The following is a 5,917-nucleotide window of genomic DNA, read 5'->3' as shown; positions in this document are numbered from 1 at the left end:
TCTCTCTCTCTCTCCCTCTCTCTCTCTCATGCTCTCATTCTCTCTTTCTCTCTCACTCTCTCTCTCTCTCTCTCATATGCTCTCATTCTCTCTTTCTCTCTTTTATTCATTCCTTTTGCTCTCACAGTCTCTCTTTCTCCTATTATTCTGACTCTTTGTCAGCTCACACATTTCCACTTTCTCCCTCTCTCTCCCCCCCACATATTCATACACACCCACATACAAGCTATGTACACCTACAAACACTACACACACACACACACACACACACACACCTACCAAACACACTGTGAGACTTCTGACTTTAACTATCTGACAGGCTTTTCATTTTTTCCAAGTCTCTTCATCGTCATCATCATTTTGATTGTCATCACTGTCATCAGTAAAGTCATCATCACTGCAACCATCATCATCAGCAGCAACATTATTGTACGTTGTGTGTGTGATTGTATTTAGTCAATGATTTAATGTTTGCTGTTGTTGCCAATACTAACACCACAGCCTGTCTTCTTAAATAAAACACTTAACTCTTACAGTCTATTTGTCTGTCTGTCCGTCTGTCTCTTTGACTCTTACTTTGCCTGCCACTTGTAGGCTCTCTCTCTCTCTCTCTCTCTCTCTCTCTCTCTCTCTCTCTCTCTCTCTCTCTCTCTCTTTGCCCTTTTTTTGTTCATGTGTCAGCTTCTCTGTTTGTCAACCTCTCAGTGAATCTCCCTGTATCCTGTTTACCCACCTCTCAATCTACTTGTTTCAACCGTCTGTCAGTCTCCTTGTTTTGGCCATCTAGCAGTCTACATGTTTGTCCATCTGCCAGTCTACCTGTTTTCTATTTGTCCATCTACCTGTTTTTGCCATCTGTCACCTTACCTGTTTGTCCCTCTGTCTGTTTACTTCTTTGTCCATCTTGTTTATCTACTTGCTTGTCTACCTCTCAACCTTATTGTTTGACCATCTGTCAATTTATATGTTTGGCCTTATGTCAATCTTCCTGCTTTCCTGATTGTCAGTCTACCTGTTTGTCCATATCTGTCAATCTATCCTCTTTGACCAGCTATCAATCTACCTGCTTGGCCATCTTCAAATCTACATGTTTGGCCATCAGTTAATTTTCCTGTTTGACTATCAGTCAGTCTACCTGTATTTTCACTTGTCAACCTACCTATTTGTTCACCTGTTAATCTTTCTGTTTGACCATCTATCAATATGTTGTTTTTTTTGTCTGTTAACCAACCAACCTGTCTGTCTTTCAGTCAACCTCCTTGTTGTCAATCCTTCAATCTACCCATATATCTGTCCTTCATCTCTGATCTGCTTGTATGTCTGTTTATCAGTCTTTCTAGCCATCCATCAACCTCCCTGCTTATTCCTCTGTCAACCTACATGTTTGTTTATGTGGTCACTGATCCTTGATGGTTCTGCTCTAGCTGGTAGCTCAGCTCTCAGGCTGCCTGTTTCTAACCCTGTTCTTTTAGCCACTCCTCATTTCAGTTGTGTGTGCACACCTCAGTTGGCTGATCAATAGCTTGTCAATTTATTGTTAAGATGTTAAAATATCAATCATCACATCTATGAATCATGAAATACACAGCTGCCACCAACTCCATTACCATTTCTACTGTTGTCACTACATTTCATCTCATTACAATTTTTGAAACTACTACTACTACTGCTGCTGCTGCCTCTGCTGTCACTTTGTTCATGACCACCACTACTACCATGTCTTCCAGTACTTACACTGCCAACATTTATGGACTCTCCTGTTGTAAATGTTGATTTTCTGCAGGCTGAAGGTGCCGTACCTCTGTGTAAACCAAGAAATGTAATGAGAATGAGAATTGAGCATATGCGAGAGGAAGGAGTGGTGATGGTGGTGGTGGTGGAGATATGATTGTGATTTTATGTTGATGGTGATTAATGTGGCGGCTTTGGTTATTGGTACTTGTTTTATTGGTGATCACAGGGGTGGAATTTGTCAGGAATCTAGTACAAGCAATTGTAGGACCCTCTTTTAATCGTCGCAACAGCTATAATGATGATTATGATTAACCTTTCTATTATAGGCACAAGGCTTGAAATTGGGTGGGGGTGTTAGTCGTCGATTACATCAACCCCAGTGTTTTACTGGTACTCAATTTATTGACCCTGAAAGGATAAAAGGCAAAGGTGATCTCAGCGCAATTTGATCTTAGAATATAGTGACGGGTGAAATATCGCTAAGCATTTCGTTCAGCATTCTAACAATTCTGGCAGCTCGCCACCTTAATAATAATGATAATAACAACAATAATAATAATAATAATAATGACGATGATGATGATTTCAAATTTTGGGCACAAGGCCAGCAATTTCCAGGAAGTGGGTAAGTTCATTACATCAACCCCAGTACTTGACTGGTACTTACATTATTGATCTCAAAAGTATGAGTGGTGGCCACTCAGTGTTTTGTCAGCTCACCACCTTAATAATAATAATAAGTCTTTTCTACTATAGGCACAAGGCCTGAAATTTAAGGGGAGGGGGATAGTTGATCACATCGACCCCACTGTTTTTCTGGCACTTAATTTATTGACCCTGAAAGGATGAAAGGCAAAGTTGAACTTGGCTGACTTGCAACTCAGAATGTAAAGACAGACGAAATGCTGCTAAGCATTTTGCCTGATGTGCTAACGTTTCTGCCAGCTTACCACCCTAAAAATAACAAGAGTCACACAGGGAGTACAAACCTCCGCGAAGGTAACACCAATGTACTCTCAGCGATTAACCAGAGATGATTTTTAAAATGAGAATATCTGAAATAATCTCAGCTGCTCTCAAAAATGAGAATACACTCGACACAAATGAGAATGAACACGATAAACAAATGAGAATGAACCCGACCGCTCTCAAAAATTAAGTAAAAATACAGGGAAAATAATCCAGAATCCTTATCCGGTACTGGATCGATCCCAAAATCTAATCAATTCATGCTAGTCATAAGGCCAAACATCCCTGAAAATTTCATTCGAGTCCATCCAGTGGTTCTTGAGATATCATGTCCATGGACAAACAAACAAACAAAGAATCAAGACTTTTTTTTACCTGCAATATGACTCGTGCCAATCAAAGACCTAATGTTTTTCCATCCTAACAGTACCAATTAATTACTGATGTTGAAGTGCAATACATGGCTGAATGAATTGGTAAAGCACTAAAGGAAATTGTTTTTATTTAGTTTTCTTCTGTTGGTATTCCATGTTCAGATCCTGCCAAAAGCAAATTAAACTTACTTCATTCTGGGATTGATAAAATAAAATAGATCCCATGTACTGGGCTTAATTTAACTGTCTGTATCAAAAGAGATATCCATAAAAGAATAAAATAAAAAATAATAAACCTCCTGTCTATATTTGAGGGTTCTGTGTGTTGTTTGTGACCTTAACCCTTTCATTACTGTATTTATTTTGAGATGCTCTGTGTTTCTTTTAATTATTTTAAATATAACAAAGAATTTAGTAAAATAACTTAGTTATCATTAAGCTAGTGTTAGAAACCTAAATTGTGACTAAGGTTTGGTGGAAGATTTTTATTCAAAACTTTTGAAAACAAGACATTTGTACTACAGAGCCAGAACCGGTTTCAGCCGGGTTGGTAACGAAAGGGTTAAGTGAGGGACCTAGTTGTTCAACCTACTGGAACAGCATTACTTAGCTGAATAATCTGATGTTCAAATGGAAGTCTCTGTATTTGTGGGCTGTCCTGATTATGTTTGCGTTATCCGGTTTTATCTCTTCAGTATAGGGTGTTCAACAGAATCAAGCCTGAGCTGTATGGTACAGAAGACTGTTGCCCTTGCATTGTGTTCCCATTTTTCCATGTTACTGACAGATCCTAAGGAACAGCAAGGCTGTTACAATTTGATACCATTGGTACCAGCATCATCGCAGGAGGGTTGTAGACAACTTCGAAGTACCTGAGAAGAAAGTTGTACACAACTACAAAACTGCACCTGAATAAGAGTTGTAAACAACATCAAACTGTCACCAAGGCTCCAGCTCCTGATTTTTTTTTCTTCAAGGGGGTTAATTCTCAAGGAACTACCACCAGATGCAGTTCAAAATCATACCTATATTTATATTAGAAATCAATTATTTCAAATTTTATGGTGGCTGTTTACTAAGGAATTTGCAGTGTTATAACCCTTTAGCATTTAAACCTGCCATGTCCGGCGAAAATGTTCTACCTGTTTTATGTTCAAACTAACCAAATGTGACCTCTCACACCTATCCTACAATGTCATTCCAAAACTAAACAATCACATCTTCGAAATCTCAAGGTCTCAATTCAAAACAATGTGAATAAATAAGCATTACATTTGACTGAGTAGATCTGAATACTTAAGGATTAAGGTTAGTTCTGGTTTGGTCTTGCGTGAGTCCTAGGGATTCATAAGGTCAGGGCTTAACCCACTTCCTATGGTGTTATAAGTGACTGAGATTAAACCATTCCCCTCCTGGAAAAGATGCTAGTCTGAACTTATTGGTCCGAGAATCAAAATCATGATCTTATGATCACGAATGCAACATCCTAACAACTATGCCTTGATACTTTAATAGTTTTGCATATTTAATTTGATTGAAATATTAATTTAATTGATATATATATGTTGTATTGATATTTGTGTTCTAATTTTTGTTATATTTTTTTTTTTCATAGGGTTATTTTTACAACACCTTTTTACTTTCAATATGGTTTGGATTTCTTTTGAAATTTAATGGTAAGTTTGAATTTTTCTTTTTTTTCTTCTCCTTAAAATAAAAAAACAAGTACTCGAAAAAGGATTTTTATAAAAAAAAAAGAAAAAAAAATTATGGTTGGAAAGCAAACTTCTTACCACATAACTATGCTTGTACCTGTGTGTGTGTGTGTGTGGTATAAAAGTTAGATAAATGACATGGGAACAAGGAAATTATATAATGGGATTCATAACTGAGTGATTGTGTATCACTTTATGGCTCTGACAAAGCTATAAGTGATATACAAGGGCTTAGCTATGAATGCATTTCATTGTATAGCTGAAACAGTTGTAAGCTAATGAAGTTCATTCCATAATTTCTGGTTCCTGTTGCCATTTATTCAATTTCTTATTATGCTCTGTACTCGGCTAATGCCTTTTATCTGAGGAATATGTCTGTTGAGTTTTAACTCCATGTTATTAGTATCACCATGCCTAAGCGAAATATGAATATACATACATATTTATACACAGAAACACACACATACATGCACGCACTCGTATGATATATATGTTATCGGTGGTGATTTATATGCCATATGGGTCCTTTTGTAATTTGTTACAGGATGGTAGAACCTTCCCCTGTGGTGTTACTGTAACAAGAGAATGGTAAACTGTCATCAGCAAATTATTTAGTGTGTGTTTATGTGTGTGTTCCTTTCTAGGAAAGATTATAGGAAGAATCTTGTGTTCCAGTTTGATGTAACAAGTCTTGGAGGAGTTGAGGCCATTGTTTGTTGGCTTTGGTGTCTGATTTGTCTAGAGGGGGTTAGAAAGTGTTTTGTCTTTTGTTTATTTATTGTCTCTTGGGCAGAGCGGGGTGGGTGGGTGGAGTGCTATGTACTCTGAGTGATTCAGAGTGTAAATCAAAATGCTGCAATGATCACATGACTAAAATCTTGACATCTGTCATCACACTGTGACATTTGAGGATACCTTTGTTGCAGCTCCCCTTTTCTCTGTGTGTGTGTGTAGGTGCGTGTATGTATGTATGTATGTATGTGTGTGTGCGCACATATATTGTGTGTATATTCATGTATCCATATGTATGTATTCATATGTATGTATGTATGCTTATATGTGTGTGTATGTGTGTATATATATATATATATATATATATATATATATATATATATATATATATAT

At 37.2% G+C, this 5,917-nt stretch overlaps 1 protein-coding gene across 1 annotated transcript in view; it reads left to right on the top strand.

The window, feature by feature from the left end:
- LOC106875696 (zinc finger protein 407) overlaps positions 1-5,917 on the top strand; it is a 371,441-nt gene that overhangs the window by 175,938 nt on the left and 189,586 nt on the right. The window contains exon 3 of the mRNA XM_052968722.1: positions 4,693-4,753. The gene's annotated coding sequence lies outside the window, so the exon portion shown is untranslated. The remainder of the gene's footprint in view (positions 1-4,692; positions 4,754-5,917) is intronic.

Source organism: Octopus bimaculoides, chromosome 6 (genome assembly GCF_001194135.2).
Source record: "Octopus bimaculoides isolate UCB-OBI-ISO-001 chromosome 6, ASM119413v2, whole genome shotgun sequence".
NCBI lineage: Eukaryota > Metazoa > Mollusca > Cephalopoda > Octopoda > Octopodidae > Octopus > Octopus bimaculoides.
This window is presented reverse-complemented; position numbering and strand designations above follow the sequence as displayed.